Here is an 18,734-nt window from a genome sequence, read left to right on the forward strand (position 1 = left end):
ATTGTGCTTCCTTGAACAGTTCAGAATTAGACTTCGGAATTTACTAACAAAACATATACAATATATATTTAACAAAGTACAGATTCCATATAAAGTGTCTAATGCGTGCAGATGTGCAAAAGATGCTATGTATAGTAGCAATAACAAAAATACAATGTTCATCCAGAATCGTCTCGGACTTTAAAAGTGCATATAAAAGTCTGAGCGATACCTAAATGTGCAAAGTACATAAAATGGTAAAACTAATCAGAACAGACTATAGACTTCCTTATATTTATGCATTTTAGCACATATGATTCCACAAAAAAAACAGGTATCAGGACTTTCCAGAGTTGTTAAAAACTTCATTGCTGATTTAGTGGACCGAATCTTCGATTTTAAAAGGATAGGTTTAAGATAAAACTTCCTAAAATAACAATAAAATGTACAGAACAATAAAAAGTGACAGCAGCTTTGTTTTGAAATATTATCACAAGGACACAGCATATTGGATTTGATCTTCATATCCGGAAATGAGACTAAATGATGCACAATCCCTAGCCTTAGGCGGGTTAGGACAAATCTGTGGGAGTTATAAGTCACAAACGCAAGATATGTCTGAAAACCTCTCCTTAGATTCAAATCAAGGTAAGAAGCAACGGTTATTAAATTACTAGACTGACTCTCTCTAGCCGCATTCTTATATGCTAGAAACCTCAATTTTATATCTTTCTTTGGTATCAGTGCAGCTGCTTCTGGGTTCAGACGAATAATACAATCAAACAGAAGATTAAACCAGTAGTAAATATAGCTCAGTCATGGTATGCGTGACAAGTTATCAAGGTTCAAACAGTCTTTGATAATTGTTTGTGTAAATATTGTCTCTGTTTTGGACCAAATGGAGCGCCAAAGTAATAATGGGCGTAATGCAGCTAGGTCCATAATAAAGTCGATACCGGCTTCCATATGAGTTAGCAAATTAGGAACTGAGGGGGGGGCACATAACAATTTCTTCAAAAACTTGTTTTCATCATTCTGTAAACTGTTAACAGGATGGTGGCCCCATACACCTGCCCCGTACAAGGCGGATGAAATACACCTGGCTTTGTAAATAGCCAACATATCTTTCATTCTCCTTTGCCCTAATTTAGCCGCAAATCTAAAAATACTACTGGTGTTTCTATTCATCTTTAATCTCACGTTCTCGTCCTCATAGTCCAATTCCCATCTCCAGAAAATGATATCCCCAAATAACAGAAACTGTTGACCGATTGTATCTTAACTTTATCAATAAACAAGGTAGATTTAGATTTCACCTTCTTTCCGCAGGTCATAGCAAAAGTCTTGGTTTTATTGACTACCAGTTTCCTGTGTTTGATAAATAGCACAAATCTATCTATAAGACGTTGTAAACCATTCTGTGTTCGTGATAAAAGAACAGCATCATCTGCGTATAATAAAATTGGGGTAACACTTCCGTCAATCAAAGGGGCATCTGAAGGCAATTTGCTTAAAATCGAATCAATTTGATTAATAAATAAGGAAAATAAAAACGGAGCCAAGACGGACCCCTGACGAATTCCTATTGCAACTTTTAAAAAGGGCGTACATTCTCCCATAGGACCATAACGTACTTTACATGAGAGTCCGGAGTATAGCCGTGCCAAAAAGTATACACACTCTTTAGGGGCACCGAGTTCTAACAGGGTGTCCCATAGGATATTGTGGTCTACAAGATCAAAGGCACTACTCAGGTCTGCGAAACAGAGGAACAGATTACCATCCTTTGCAACAGTATATTTATGTATAAGGAGGTCTAGATTAACACACTGCTCCAACGTCCCCAGACCTTTCCTAAATCCGTATTGTGCCTTTGAAATTATCGAATTATCCTTGGCCCAAGTCTCAAGTCTATTTAAAATTATTCTACTCATAATTTTTATAGATGCGTCTAGTAGGGAAATGGGACGATAGTTACTTGCCTCGGACTTGGAGCCTTTCTTAAAAACGGGAATTATTATAGACTGGCCCCAAGAAATTGGCATCTGTCCCTCCACTGTTGCATTAAAGAATCTGGTCAGAATGGGGGCCCACAGGTGTAACTCGGATTTATATAAATCCAGCGGGACCCCATCCGGGCCAGGTGCCTTACCACCTTTGCTGTTACTTAAACCCTCGTAGACCTCGTCCAGACTAATAGCCAGAGGTAATCTTGGCCAAGTAAACTCATTATCCTGAGGGGAATCTAAAATTAACCTATCCGGGTTAAAAATATTTAAAAAATGATGCATCCACGATTTACAGTCAACATGAGAGGTTATTTCAGGCACAATATCATTTTTCAAAAAGGGACTATTTATGGTATCCCAGTATAGTTTACTATCATTTGTATCTGCCGCAAGGCTGAGATTGTTCCAGGCCTCCTCTTGTAGCGCTCTTTTCCTCTTAATAAGTGATGTTTTATAAACAACGCGACAATTTTTAATTATTGTGGAGTTTCGAGGTTTAGAGCTCAAAGCGCGTTTTAAAGCATGGAGAGCCTGAGTGCAGCTTTTGTCAAACCATCCCGTGTTAATTTCTTTTTTCCCCCCTATATGTTTTTGTAAGTAGGTTGTCGATTGTTTAATTGTCCATAGGTGATTAAGTACAACATGCGAGTGTACCTCATCGCCAAGACAATAATTTACCTCCATGTTGCATTTTCTTAAAACCTCCTCCAACAATTTATGTGGGACAACCTTTGTCCATTTAATCCTAAACCCATTAGGTCTTACTGCCTCGATATGACTGATACAATTTTTGGCATCCGTTTGTTTGTAACCCCAACAATGCAGCGATAAAGAGATACTATTATGATCACTTAAAATTTGCTCATTGACACACAAGTTAGAGTATGCACTATCATTAGAAAGTAAAATGTGGTCAATGTATGAATTGGCTCCTCTTCCAGTAAAAGTTGGACAGTTTTCGTTAGCACTATTTTTCGTGCAACTTAACATATCCAGGTCAAACTTAGCTAGCATCATATTTAGGGCCGTGCCATAAGCGCAATGTGGGAAGTATAAACAATCGGTTTCCTCCATATTTCCGCATTCCCTTCTTAATCCACATAAATTACTCGTGGCAAATGGGCAGGGACTTATATTAAAATCACCCAACCAAAGGATGATCGACTGATGACCTGAAACTGCCTGTGTCCTCTCGATTTCCTTTTCTAACTGGGTCAGAATTTTACCTCTGTCAGCAGTGAATACATTATTATAAAAATTTATCAGCAACAAATCTTTACCTTTGTCAAACTCTAGACATAGTACCTGAGAATAGACATCCACTCAAACGCAACTTTTAATTTTGCAGGAGTTTAGTTGATATTAAAAGCAAAAGGCCACCTTTAGCTCTTCCGGCAGTCGAACTCACTGCATTCAAACTGTGTGCTGAGTAGCCCTCAATAAAAATGGGTTCTTCGCACCAAGTTTCCTGGAGGCATATTAGGTCATACCCTATATTAATAAAACCCTCCAGAAAGGGGAGTCCAATTTTCTGTTCAAACCTGCAATATTCCACGTAACAACACGGTAACCTGTATTAGGGTCGCAGTTAACCACTATACAATCGTTTAGTGAGTCTACAGGGGAGGAATCTGGATTTAAAAGGGAATCTGTGATAGAGGGCAAGGTTATAATCGGAGTCCGTTGGGCTCCTGCGCTCACCCTATCCACTTCCGCTTTATTAGATTCAGGTAAAGAGGGCAAGAGAACAGTCACTGCTTTTCTAGGCAATTCACAGACAACTTGTTTGTCGTACGGCTTCCTGGTAATATCAAACAGTCAGTCGTTTTCCTCCAATGAGGACAAGGCAGAATATCGGTTAGAAAGGGGGAGAGTATAATCCCTCTGCCCGCTAGGTGGCTGGTTTCCGTGAGTATCCCCACCATTAGAATACATCGGGGCTCTCGGTGGCATGTTAGGAGGACAACCAACCCCCCCCCCCCCCCCTAGTTAAACCAAAATCGTAATGCTCGTACTTTGGGGCCGTCGCTGTTGTGTACAATTCAAATGACTGTAAAAATAACCTAGAGGTCTAACAGAGACTGAATTAACCTGGTTGGGTAAGGAGGCAGCTCTTAGGAGGACGGTAGCCACATGTTGTGGATATTTAAAATTAACTATAATACAGTCCCCTCTTGTAGTTTTCCTGCCATCCCCTATCCAGCCAACTCTGCGAGTGGATAGTATATCGTTAGAAAATGCCAGCGGAAAGCTACAGTTTTTGTTAAGCCAGGCAAGTGATTTATTTTTTAGAGAGTCATGGGTTTCCTGCCTGGAGTTAGACATACAAGAGTCAACCTCAGGGACATTAATCAATACCACTGTGTAAGGTGCACACTGTGGTGGGAGGTTAACAATATGGTTTCTCTTGTATTTAGTAGGCCCAAAGACATCTCCCTCGGCTACAGACTTCTGAATATTCTGTGGGCGTGTGTGTACTAAATGTGATTTACCTGAAGAATTGGCTATAGTAGAAGATGGATGTACTGGTAACGTAATAGATGAGGCGTTTGTAGGCCGACATAACTGGCTACTATCCCCCGGGGCCCTGGAAACTCCCTTGCTGTAAGTACCAGACTGGTGCAAAATGGGGCCCAGGACACAATCCGTTAGACTATGGACCACGGGGGCCGATAGGGCCGGTTGGTGGGTTGTCAGAGAGGAAGGTCGAGTTAAATAATAATCCAGAAGACCTTTCAATCTGTCTACTTCTGAAGAAACTGAATCTAACTTCGCCAACAAGGGGCTAATTAAAGCCTCCAGTTTGGACTCTAAGATTGATACCAAGTGTCCTATTGAGGCTGTATGAAGAAAAACCCCCTCGGCTTTATCATTAGACCCTAGTGTTTCTTTTAATGAGTCTGGTGTAACCCCCCTGCTCGATTGAGGTGGGCCTTGCTTTTTTGACTTACGAGTTACCACCCTCTTCACTGGGGCTTTCCTGCACGACCGCACTCTTCTCTGCATGGGAGAAGGAGTTGGGGTGATCTTTAAACAGGGTACTGCAATCTGTGAGGAGGTTGAGTCATTTAGGGAAATAAGTTCATCCATACTTTCAGCATTAACCAGATCATGGGGTACATCGACGTTCACGTCTGCAGTGTCAGTATTAGCGCTACAACTTTCAGGAAGAGATGTTTTAGTATTAGGGGCTAATATGTCTGCTGGAGATACTTCAGGGCTCGGTCTACACAAAGAAAGTCTCCTGTCTTTGTTGATCTTGTTTACGACTTTGACGAGATAGTTATCCATGGTCCTCTTTTCCCCTGTGCCGGATAGGTTAGATGACCTGGACTTCGACATCAGTGATGACAAATGCGACAACTAGCAGGACAGGTGTATGACAGTGGAACTGGTTACTTACAAGTCTGTAAAAATCAAGATTCTGGGCCCGGCCCGGCCTCCTCCGGCCCCGGACGGCCACAGACGGTCCCGCCCTTGTCCCGGGCTTCTCCCGGCGCCACCCGCGACGCGGGGGTCAAGGAGCGTTAAGTAGCGCCTCCGGGCGCGCTGGCGTCGTGTTTCCGGCCCCAAAGGATCCCGGGAAATGTAGTTTTTAGTGTGCGCTCCCCCCACACAGCGGCCACCACAGCAGGCGACGGCGGGAGACGCGGCAGGCACAAGGAACTTGAGTGTCAGGAGCTGTAGCGTGCTCAGGTGAGTTTCTCCAGCCTTCCGCCACCTTATTACTTCGTCTCAAATGCGCAGCATAGAGGAGTTTGACAAACGCCCCTCCCGTCGACGGCCGCCCAGCCTCTTTTCCGGGACGTCACGCTGCTGATCAAAGTATATGGCGTTACCTACAGAAATCTGCACTAAATGTCGAATACGCCACCAAGAGCCAATTTGCCTTTGAGATAAATAATGAAGAAAACTTACATCCATAATGGACTACTTCAAGGACACATGGGTTGGCAGAATGCATAGGTCAAGCCACAGATGCCAACCAAAATACTAGATACCAGGGTGGAAAGTCTATGACAGTGCCTTGGCAAAGGAAGCAAAAACAAACACAGGCTGGCATAATACCTTTCAAGCCACACTAGGCAGAACCCAACCAACACTTTAGACAGCAATTCAGTAACGTCAAAGGAAAGGCAACAGCCTTGTCCTTTGCTTTTAGAAAGCGGAGGAACAAGTTGTCATGTACAAACCATGAACATTTATTGAAGGTTATGAAAGCAAAGCTGATTCCCTCTCTGGCTTACGGCTCAATGATTTTTCGTGGTAAAGATGCTAAAATTCTTGATGACCTACAAATAAAGGTCTTCAAATCAGTCTTTGGGATCCCTAGGCATGTAGGACACGCTAATGTCAGATTAGAATTTGGTCTGAAAAGGCAAACTCTGGTACGGCAATGTGCCTTTTTAAAAATGCTGTATTCTGTTTCGCTCAGAACTGGGTACCTTTGCAAACCAATGCTGGCAGGAGATACCGAGGTATGAGCATGCTAGGAGTTGGAGAGCCTATTTAAGTGAGAGTTTACACAATTATAAGTGCCCATCCTTCAAAGAAGAAGTTAGGAGCAAAGCAGTTTTTAAACAAACAATAAATCATTCAGTTACTCTTTTATCGAGTCTTCTGGACAAGGATGCGCTCAAAAAAAAGAATCACTCCTGGACAGTTATCAACTCATTTATTAAATTAGAATCTCAATCATACCTGATGACTCACTTAAAACCATTTCTAAGGAACAAATGTATGTTATTGCGGTTTGGGAGATACCCGACAAAGGATAGAATCGCCAAATGAGAAAAACCTGGTCCACAAAAATTTGTAGGCTATGTGGCTTCCATGATGAATCTTTAACACGTATAGTAACTACATGCCCCCAACTGCTAGAAGAGCGGAAGACTCCGTTGAGACCCATTTTTAATGAACTTGGGGTGAGAACATGTCGACACGCCATTATCAGTCTCACTGGGAATATGCCCCTCTTAATCCCACAATTTGTAAAGTTAATTTATATTGCCGAAAAAAAACTATTAACCAAGACTGACAATGAATGTTAAGACAGGAACGTGTTGTTAAAGACGAATGCTAAAATGATAATCTGCTTCTAAAAGTTCTGTACATAACTTCGAAATGAAGTTTGAAAAGGTTTTAAATTGTTAGTGATCGGATAAACATATTTGAGATTTACGACAAACGGTTTTAAAAAAAAAAAATAGTTTGTGGAATTGTCTTCAAGCCATTAGCACAAATGCACCTTATTCATTGCTGCTTTTCAGTATAAAGTTGTATATTTTATCGGCAACAAATAAGGTCTTTAAACTATTGTGTTTTATTGCTGATTGTAATGATTTTTATTAATCAACAAATAAAGTAAATAAACCACCAACCCTATACAAATTACTAGAAGCCTTACAAAAAGAACAACGCTACCAATAACAGAATAATAAGTTACCAAAATGTGCCCTAAAATAAGTAAACAAACTAAAAATAAATGTATAACATGCTACAAAGCACAAATACTTACAAACAAAGGACTAGAATACGTCCAAGTCATAGCCAAATCTATAAAACACAAAAAACCAAACACAAGCCTCAGAAAGTACAATATACACAGCACAAAAATAAGTTTTTTACTAATATATTTCAGTGAATAAATACTAAAAGCGGTACAAAAGGGGGTGGTGATGGACGGAACATCAGAACCAATCAAACGCTCACACCCAGTCAACAGATCTGGGTTTGATCCATCACCGTTCTTTAGCCCACTCTGCCACCCCAGTTCAGACATGGCCATATGCAAATCAGTCTGACCCTGTGCCTCATGGGAACAGTCCAGCCCGAACTGCCAAGCCATGCCTTCCATGGACCGGAATAAATACTAAAAAACAGAACTCACTGATCTAAAAAATACTAGCATTAAAAAACCAAATTAAAATATTAAATAAAATAACTTAAAAACTAAGTACGCATATTAGTGTAAATACAGCACATTTTCAATCAAGCAACATAATATATCAGCATAACATTAAAGCATATCACATTTCCCACCCTGTCTAAGTAAATTAAACGTAGAATTTTGTTGCTGCTGATCTCTGTCCAAAGTCACATAGGAAAAATTATGAATCCACCAAGAAGTCATTCAAACGGTAATAAAAAGCCCCACAAAAATTAAGAAAAAGGCAAGGTAATCAATCCCTCAAAGCAAGCCACAGTGTGTAGGTTCCATAAATAACTGAAAAACATAACATAAAAGAACCGCTATAGGAAATGCAAAAAAGGAAATATACATTAAAAAAATAGTTTTTTTAAAACCAATCCATTTCCCTTGCAGAAAAAAAACACAAAAAAAAGAACTTCCCAATTCCCTTAGAGACACCTAAGAAATAGAAACCTGTAACAAATAGCACACCCTCCCATACAAAACACTACATTCCCAAATTAACACATACATAATAACTATACAAAACTAATTATCAACACTACATTTAGTATTGCCACCACAATTTCAAACAAATCAAAATATTTCCAAAAACATCCTCAACTGCAATACATTTTATGTAAAAGAATTCAATACATTTTATACAAATTATACAATACATTTTTCTAATTAAACATTTTTCACAGATTATGGTAAAATATATTTTAAATACGGAATAAAACAAATTCAACTATTAAAAATCTTAACAGTATACTTTTTCAAATATACTATTTATCAATAGAAATTCTAGATATTTATAGAACTTTTTAAACATTTTTTTCTTTATTTAAATTTTCATTTTCCGAAAATGTAATTTTTTTTTTACTCATTCAAAATAAAAACGTTTTTGAAATAATACTTCTAAATATAAAAACAAAATATTTTAAAAAACATTTTTTTAATGTTTTAATTAATTTTGGGAAAACACGTATTTTTTTTAAACCAGATTTTATTGGGTTTTCAAAACAGTCTCATCTTACATAAATCACAGTAACATTATACATTCATTGTCATGTACTTATTCTTTGGTGCATCTAACCTAACTGCTAAAGAACTAAAATCTCTCCCTCCCTCCCACCCTTGAGTTGCTGTTGATTCTAGGTAGATGTGCCGCTGGGTGTCGCTAGCTCATTATGGGTCTTGCCTTGATTTGGGGTACTGAGGAAGCCAATTTATTCCCGACCTGCTTGTTCGCCTCCCCCCCCACCCCGGTCCTATGCTATCAGTTGCAGGGGATTCTGCTCTGCTGGATCCCTGCCTGTCAGCTGCCAACTCACCTGCTATGTGTTCCCATGCCCTTGCCCCAGTCTATTTTTCCTATAAGTAGGAGTCTTCCTTCCGCCCATTTTTTAAATTCCTTTTTCCATGTGCCCACCAGTGGCCCCCATGGTGTTTCCCAGTTCCTAGGTACCGCTCGCTTGGCTAAGACATGAAACGAATGAATGAATGAATGAATGAATGAATGACATAGGCGAGGTCCTGAAATTTCCCAGTCATTTTGTTTTTGGCCGCGTGTGGGAACCATCCTAGTAGGTAGTGGTCGGAGGTTTGCGGTAGCTCCTTGTCTAGGACGTCTCCTATTGTGCGTCGTATCTCTTCCCAATATGCATGCAAGATAGGGCAATCCCAAAACATGTGCAGTATGTGGGATTCTCTCTCCCCGCACATACGGCATGCTGCGGAGTCTACTCCAAAGTACCACCTTATGCGGGACGGGGTGAGATACGCTCTGTGGAGAACGTAGTAGTTTATTAGTTTGAACTGGACGCCTTCAGGGTTCTTTCCCCAGTCTTTCTTCAGGATCTGTTTCCCCCAGGTACTGATCCACTTGTATTCAGAGGCGGTTCAGCGGTCTTTGCAAGTCCTGCTTGATTACTTTGTAGCGGCAGGATGCCGTTGATTGTTTCCGCCAACAGTGCAACATATCTGCATCCTGCAAGCGCTCAGGGCTTTGAACTACCCATACCCCAGTGTTTCCCTATCCTCTGCATGAGCGCTCTATGCTACAGGAACTAGCCACCAGGCAAGTCCTATTCTGCTCACAGCTGTTCGACAGGGAGCATTACTGATTCTCGGTATAGGTCTCCCATCACTTTCAGACCTGCCTCGTCCCAGTTCTCTAGTCCCGCCCAGTGCTCTCCCTGTGGGAGGCAGCGAAGTATTGTTATGGGTAGGTGCGGAGAGTAGAGGGTCCTGGTGCTCACTCGCATCAGGTCTCTGGCCCAGCATCCCGTCACCACCCTGTTATCTGCTGTGTCTCTCGCCGACTTCCTTTGCACTCACAGTAGCATATTTGCTAGGGTTGGGGTGGTCGGTGCGGAGGGGCACTGTTCCCTGCCTGGGTTCCTTCCGGCTGCCTGCCATTTAATCAGCCAGTACAGCTGGGCTGCTATTTAGTATCCTTCAAAGTCTGAGACTGCAAAGCCTCCCTCAGCCGAGGGGCGTTGCAACGTGGCCAGCACCTCCCTCCTGCATCCCATCCCCCAAAGGAAGGACACCACCATTAAGTCTAGGTCCCTGCATGTCGCTCATGGTATCCACACCAGGAGGGTGCTGAAAAAATAAAGCAGGTGTGAGAGAGCCACCATCTTCAGAGCTGCCACTCGTCCAGCCACGAGAGCGGTAAAGTCCTCCAGAACTCCACAGAGGAGCGGATAGAGCGTATCGCTCTGTCTAAGTTGCCCTCTAATAATTTGGCTGAACCACGATATATTTTGACTCCGAGGTACGGCAGGCAGTCGGGATCCTACTGTAGGTTCCCCAGGTCGGGCGGCAGGGGTCTGTTAAGTGCCATTGGGTATAGTTTTGATTTCTGCCAGTTGACTTTAAGGCCGGATAGCCTTCCAAACTGGGCCAGCATGCATCGTGCCCCCGTCAGCTCTGTAGCTTTACTGCGGAGAAACAGCAGGAGGTCGTCCGCATACAAAGCTATGTAATGCCTCATGTCTCCTGTCCACAAGCCACAATAGTCCCGCCCGCTCCTCGCCCTGCAAGCCAAGGGCTCCATGGCGAGGGCGAATAACAGTGGGGTTAGGGGGCACCCTTGCCTCGTGCCTCTTTCCACCGCCTGTCTAGGCGAGATATTTTTCCTAGTGCCCACTCGGGCTGTAGCGATTGCGTAAAGCAGTTTCATCCATGCAAAAGTTTCCCCCTAGCCCCATCTTAGACAGGACCAATTTTTGGAAAATATTGAAACTAGTTCAAGAATATAAAATTTACTTTACAATATTCTAAATATTGTAAACTTTAAAACAAAATCTTTTTTTTCAATAAAATGTAATTCAATACATAAAAAGCTGCCAACCTTATCCCCTATAAACCCAACATCCCGCTACTACATTTTTTGAAATTAAAAATAAACACCAATACATTTTTTTTTAAAAAATACTTCCCACACTTATCCCCTTATAAACCTAACATCCCACCCCTAAAAAATATATTTCTACAGATTAAAAAAGTAAACTATTTCAATTAGGAAAATATTCTTATAAATACTTATTATTCAAAACAATTTACCCCAAAAATATTGGCAACAATATAAAATACATCAATATTAAATGCATCAATATTATTAAACACCTAAAACAATATTTTTGACAATATTAAACATGATATTATATCACAATATTCTTGACACTATTTATGTTTAACTACATTTTGATTTGCTATTTTGTCCAAAGTTATCTTAACGTCAGCAACCTTTTCCCGCTTACTGGCAGCAGAGACGGGCTTTTGTGACCTCAATCTATCCCATTGTTGAGCAAACGTACAGCTTCATCCATGTGGCTTTATGACTTTGGGTGACCTCTCTACAGGTGACGAGACAGGCTTGCGGCTTATTACTTTGGGGGCTCACCCTCGGCCAAAGACGCCTACAGGTTGAAACGTCCTAATAGAAAGAAGACTATGCAATGCAACTCGTCAGCAATTTCGGATCGCGTAAAAGCTACATATGTCGGTTTCCATGATGACTGGATGTCGTTTGTCAGTTTCACTGAAACAGATTTTCCTAGCATATGTGACTGAACTTTTCTCCTCACTTTTAAGAACTTGGTGTTCACGTTTTTTTAATTACATAATTTATATAAAAAATCTGGGACGTCAAATGAGCGGGAGGCAATACCCCATATAGAAGTGAATGAGGAAAGGTTTAAAAAATATTTTGAAAACCTCTATTAAGGCGGCAGTGGAGGCTGCTGTATTAAAACGAATGTGAAGTAATACTCCAGAGGAGGGATATTTCTCACTTTGAGGATGGGATACCAGTTTTAAACAAAAAGGATGGAAAGGCGCTTGAAAAAAAAAAAAAAGGCATCTTGCCAGAGCCTCTGAGAAATGGTCTAGATCAGGCACAAGGCGAGCCGTTGACAAGGGGCCTACTTGAAGACCTAGGTTTCATTGTGAATGTAGAAAAGTCGGTGCAAATACCAAGTCAGATCATGGAGTTTTTAGGTTTCCACGCTGACACCATGCGAACTCAGTTACTTCTTCCTTACAAAAAGATAAAGGAAATAAGGAAGGAGGCGAGGTTTTACTGAAGAAAGAAAGTGTTAACTCAGCAAGGACTTCTATAATCAACCATTTAGGCAATTTTGCTGGGACCTCTACATAACAAGGATATTAAGCGATTAAAGGCTGTGGGGCTAAGGAAATGATTGTGGTATGCAGATTCAATTACATGGTCTCTGGAGGTGGTGGGGGTTATGGACTTGGAATGGTGGTTAGACTATCTAGAGATATAATGGCGAGGCTATATTTGAAAATGTCCCAGAATATACTTCAGAGACAGATGCCAGTATTTTAGATTTGGGAGCACGTTTGACCAACCTAGGAACTGGAGAGAGATGGTCCAAGGAGGAACGGTACTTGCACAAACTGTTTGGAGATGATGGCAGACCTGAACGCCTTTAGGAGTTTCAAGAATTTTCTATCAAACAGTAGTGTTAATTCGTATGGACTATGTTTCAGCTATCTCATATCAATCGATTGGGAGTTTCAAGGTCAAAGCAACTAGCAGATTTAGCAAAAGAAATATGGCATTTTTGTTGGGAATACAAAATTGAGAGCAGATCATGTTCCAATGTGAAAAAACGTATTTTTATTCCTTATTTTGAACATCAGTTCTTCCATTTGTATTTGCCTTAAATGTTTTGATCACACTTTTGGTGCCTTGCGGACGTGTTTTAAAGTCAGCCAAACAGACTTTTGCTAGTTTCTTTACACACCCGGTGTTGACATACCTGCTCTTTGCCCGTCTGAGGCTAATCTAGCAATGTTTATACTGGACTGTTCAACTGTCTGCAGTTGTAAGGGATAAGGGAAGGAATCAGCAATGTCAACTTGTATTGTTTTTGCTGGTTTGTTCAATAGTTTGCTTGTTCCTTAAGATATTGGCAGACAATCAATGTCCACTGAATGTTTGTGCAAGTTTGTTTCATTGCATGTTAGTATTTGAGGATCTGAAACAAACCTTAAACATGGTTACCCATTAGGGATCGTTCCTCCAGTAAATATTTTGCACAGTCCCAGCTTGTACCACATGTATAAACAACCTTGAAAACCTGTGTATGATGTCCACTCTTATCGTAGCCACCAGAGCGCTGTGATTATGTGCACCTGTGTGTTAATATTAAATAAGAGTTGCTTTGAAAGACCTCTGAATACTGGATTGTTTTGCAAATGGAGAATAAAAGAGGGCTATTTCCACTATAGGCATACAGAATCAAAGGGCAGATAGGAATTCATGACATCAAGGACTTCAGCGATAGGCAATTGAGGCTGATCCTTTTCAAGAAGGTCCAAGCACTGTGGGGACCGACAGAGGTAGATTTGTTTGCGAGCACACTTACCTGTCAGGTAGCAAAATATTTCAGTTGGAGACCAGACCCAGGGTCAAAAGCAGTTGATGCCTTTGCTCAGGATTGGTCAGTGGACAAGGCTTACGATTTACCTCTGTTTGCAATGATTCAGAGGGTGCAGTGGAAGGTTTGGAAAGAGAAATGCAGGATAATTCTTGTGACTCCGTTTTGGATATCATAAGTTTGGCTCCCAGGAGTAATGGAACTTGCTATAGCAGAGCTCAGTTTGATACCAGTTTAATGGTAGGTCCAAAAGGAGAATAAAACCCTTAGAAGGAAAGTTGAAACTTCTTGTATGGAAGATAATCTTGTCTTTGAGGGAAAACTAAGGATTTATTGGAGGAATCATGGCACCTGGTACTAGAAAGTGGTATAAGGGAGTTTGGAGCAAATGGCGTAGTTGGTGCATGGAAAGGAATCTGGATCCTGTTGAGGATCCTGTGACAGTTCTGCTAAGTAATTTGCCAGCTCTATTTCAGTCAGGTTTGTCTCACAGGGCTATTAAATGCTACAGGTCGGGTGTGTCATCTGGTCAAGCCTTCGTGACTGATGTTGCTATTGGAAGTTATCCTTAAATCTGTAGGGTGATGAAAGGAATTAGCCTAAGAGATCACCTAGGGTTTGTTTTAATAATGTGATGTGAAATTTTGTTTTCAACCTATTTGTTTTCTGGTTAGAAAACACTTCTGTTTTAATGAAAGATATCTCAGAAGCTAGCAACCCTTCTATATTTAATATCCTTAAGAAGGGTATTGGATGTAAAACTAGAGATTTTTAACAGGATTTATTCCCCAGACAGTTTATATTTTGATATCTGGAAGAGAACAAAGACTAGGTCTGAGAATATTTTTTATCCATCATTTCAGGATTGCACAACGTTGTGTGGTTAGTTGTTTGAAAGTATATGAACAAAGAATGTTGGAGTTCAGATCTGGCGGTTGAGTATAAATGTGGATATCCTATGTCAGACCTTATAAAGCAGCATCAACCGCTACAATATAAAGATGGGTTAGCTCAATTATGAGTGAAGCAGGTATAGATTTATCTAAGTGTGGTGAACGTTCAGCTAGGGGGGCCATGGCTAGTAAGGTTTTTTGGGCAGGTGGAACCCTTTTAGAGATTTTGAAAGCAAGTGATTGGTCAAATTCTAGTACGTTTCCAAATTGTTATCTGAGACCAGTGAAGCCTGTGAGCAGTTTGGCTGTGGAAAGCTTTAAACATGCATAATGATAGCCTCCGGTCTTGTAACAAAATGGCAATTCTCCAATTAACATGCAGAGATCCTGGATTTTATTATAGACTATAGAGGCTATCATTATCCCATCCACTTCGCCATAAAATAGAAAATACAAATGAGTAAGGTTATGTTTCATAAAAAGGAGGGGGAATGTATTAAGTAATTAGTGTTTTATACGTTTTATGAGTAAGAATACTAATTTCTTCATATGAAATATATTAATTTGTTCAAAACATTGATTTATGGAAGAAGCGTTTTTTCGCATCACAGCCTAAAGAGGAATGTAGCTTTGTGACAGGGACTTGTATACGGAGTTGATTCCCGACTGAAACTTAAAAACAACATAATGCTATAAGTTCTTTAAAGGGCTGCAATTGGGGCAGCAATAAAAGGTATACGATAGCCTTCGTTGTCTTAAATGAAATCAAGATTCTCTCTACATGTTAATTTTGGTTGAAGAATATTGACAAGCAATAAGCAATTATGAACTGACTTGTGATACAGCAACTCTTTTGAGTTTTACTTTGGATTACGTTTTTGGTTTATATCAGGAACTTGTTTGCATTTTACACTGACGTCAAGTGTTTTGTTTCCTTTATGACAACTAATGTTTGTTTATTAATTAATTTCATGTGTAGTTCACTTTTTTGGAATTTAATCACACCATTATATTGCACCTTATAGGGAGGGTGGATAGTGCGCCTTTGCTCAAACTGTTTGAATAATTTTGTGGTCACAGGAAACCTATTGTCATGCCTTCCCCTGCTCCAGCATGGCTCAGCAGAAGGGCAGAATCGTGTCACTGGTCGGCAGCAGCCGTAGTTTGGGGTCCGGGTCTAGGAGAGTGGCATCAGGAGCAATGAGGGCCTCCCGGAGGAGCTTTACAGTGCATGGAATCATATCTCCCACACCGTATACGATGTGGGGGTATGATTCCAACATGTTTATTTATTGATAAAGATTTATATAGCGCGAACGTGACCCACGAGGGTATCGGAGCGCTTTACAGTCACGAACATAAATGGATGAGGTGGTATGCACACATTCAAAAGTGTCAATTTGTACATAAGAAATAGCAAAATATATGAATAACAAACAGAGGACCGTGAAACTGCAGGACGTTGTACAATAGACAGTTAGTGAAAATTAGGTGATTGTGCTAGCAAACATACATATTAAGACCACAATCTATTCACAATAGATATATAGTGTATAGTAAAACCAAGAGGGACCCACCGCCAGCTAAACGTTACATAATATACAGTTGATGAGCAGTATGAGCTGTGCTAATAGCTTTAACAAAAAAAGAAGAAAAAAAAATATATAGACTCGTCCAATCCCCTGAGATAGGTAAAGACATTCGGGTCATAAAGATGACTCAGTGACATCCTAGAGTTTAAAATTAAGGCAAGTATTTGTTCATTAGATGTATTTTTACTTCTTTTTTTAAGGCAGTAAGGGAAGTGATTCCACGCACTACTGAAGGTAAGGAGTTCCAAATCTTAGGTGCAATCCCTGAAAAGGCTCTACAGCCGGTTCTCTTCTTGTGGAAGGATTGAGGTTTCAGAAGGAATGTGTTCGCACTTCGCAGTTGTCTAAAACCTCCAGACCTTTCTAACTTTAGAGCCAAGTAGTTGGGTGAATTGCTTTGTGTGTCATGCAAGCCACTTTAAGGTGTATTCTTGCCTCGTAAGGTAACCAATTCAAGGTTGGCAAGATGTGAGTATTTCTTTTTGTTCCTGCTACCAGTCTGGCCGTGGCATTCAGTGCTGCTCTCAGCGGCGCCAGCTTGTATTTAGGAAGACCAGAAGGTGGTGCTTCCGTGATCTAATCTTGGTAACACTAAGGCTTGAACTGCCATTTTTAGATCAGCCTGAGGGAGGAGGGGTTTGAGTTTCCTTAATATACTCAACTTGTGATTAGCACCCTTGGTGGCGATAGAAATGTGTGACTTGATATTCAGATGTTTGTCTATAGTGATTCCGAGTGATTTTGCGGAGTCAATGATGAGGGGGACACAGTCGAAGGAGGTTAGGTGTTTTAGCCATAGGTCTAGCTTTGGTGTGTGGCTCGGTGGAGAGATGAGAATGAATTCAGTTTTTTTAGTATTCAGCATGAGGTGGTTGTTTGTGAGCCAGTTTTGCGTGTTCAGTAGAGTAGTGTTGAGGGCAATGAAGTCTTCTGGAGAGGTGATTTTCAGATACAGCTGGGTGTCATCCGCGTACAGGTGATAAGATGTTCGCTGAATTTAGAGCGTTCGCCAAAGGCTCCATTAGGAGGTTGAAAAGAATGGGTGATAGGGCAGATCCCTGAGGAACACCAAGGGTGACCATAGAGGGAAGCGAGAGTGAATTCTTCATCTTGATTCTTTGAGTTCTGTTATTCAAGAAGGAGGAGAACCATTGCAACACTGTGCCTGAGAGACCCATCCTACTTTCCAATAGGGACAGAAGGTGGTCATGCTTTACAGCATCGAAGGAGTAGGATAGATCAAGAAGTATCAATAAGCATGATTCATTGCGGTCAAGCATTTTTAGTATGTCATCCATAATATGTGTGAGAGCAGATTCTGTGCTGTGTCCTTGGCGGAAGCCCGATTGGTGACGGCCTAAGGAGTTGTAATGTTCAATGTGGTTGCAAAGTTGGATTTGTACACATTTCTCCAAAAGTTTCGCCAGTGGGGATGTTGGTTATTGGACGGTAGTTGTTTAGATCAGATGGAGTGGCGTCTGCTTTCTTTAGAATGGGTGTGACCTGCCCGATTTTAAGGCAGTCCGGAATTACACCTTGACTCAGGGAAGCTATTTACAATTTTAGCCCATAATAGTAGGTTTTTAAAGTTTTGAACAGGGAAGGAGGCAGGGGGTCAGAGAAATGATTGGAAGGGTTGATTGCTTGAAGCGTGTTGTCGATGCTTTGTTGAGAGATTGGTGAAAAGGTGTGCCATGAGGCATTGTTTTTAGTGATTTCCCCTGGATTATTAAAATGAGCTTTGAATAGATCGCCACAGTTAGGATCTTGGACCATAGTTTGTGGTAGCAACATCCTGGAATGTAAGTCAAGCTCGATGTTCTTAGTCTTTTCGTGGAAGAAATTGGAAAGCACATCACAGGTAGGTGTGGCCAGGTCGTTTAATTCCCTAGAGTTAGTTGATTGCATGTTTTTTTGGACGGTTGATAGCTTGATTCAGCTGAGTTCTGAAAAAGTCTGCCTTAAGAATCTTTCTATTGTAAGAATTCCTTAGCTTTCTAAGGAGCTCAAGGTTGTCAGTGGTAGGAGCCGATTTCCATAGACACTCTGCAACACTTAGATGTCTGCGCTCCGAATTCAGGCCCTCGTTGAACCAAGGTTTGGAAATCTTAGAGGAGACGTTTTTTTCCTGGAGGGGCGCAGTAGAGTCCAGGATTTCGAGTAACGAAGAATTGTAGAAGGTTGTGAGGTCATGTACATCAGTCATGTCTCCCATGCGGGTCAGAGCGGAGTTACAGCGGTTTACCAGGGTGATGCGGTTGATATTTTGTAAGTTCCTTTTCCATTGCCTAATTTTTGCGGGTTGGCCCCTTTTTTGAGTAGCTTCGCTGTTGATGTAGAAGAGGATGCAATAGTGATCAGACCAATCGCATGGGGTGATGGATTCAAGTAGGACGATGTTTGATTTTGCAATAATGAGGTCCAGTGTC

General features: G+C 41.0%; 1 protein-coding gene across 2 annotated transcripts in view; it reads right to left on the bottom strand.

The window, feature by feature from the left end:
- Window positions 1-18,734, bottom strand: part of RAB6A (RAB6A, member RAS oncogene family) — a 358,201-nt gene that overhangs the window by 104,611 nt on the left and 234,856 nt on the right. The gene's annotated exons all lie outside the window — the stretch shown is intronic.

Source organism: Triturus cristatus, chromosome 8, assembly GCF_964204655.1.
Source record: "Triturus cristatus chromosome 8, aTriCri1.1, whole genome shotgun sequence".
Lineage (NCBI taxonomy): Eukaryota > Metazoa > Chordata > Amphibia > Caudata > Salamandridae > Triturus > Triturus cristatus.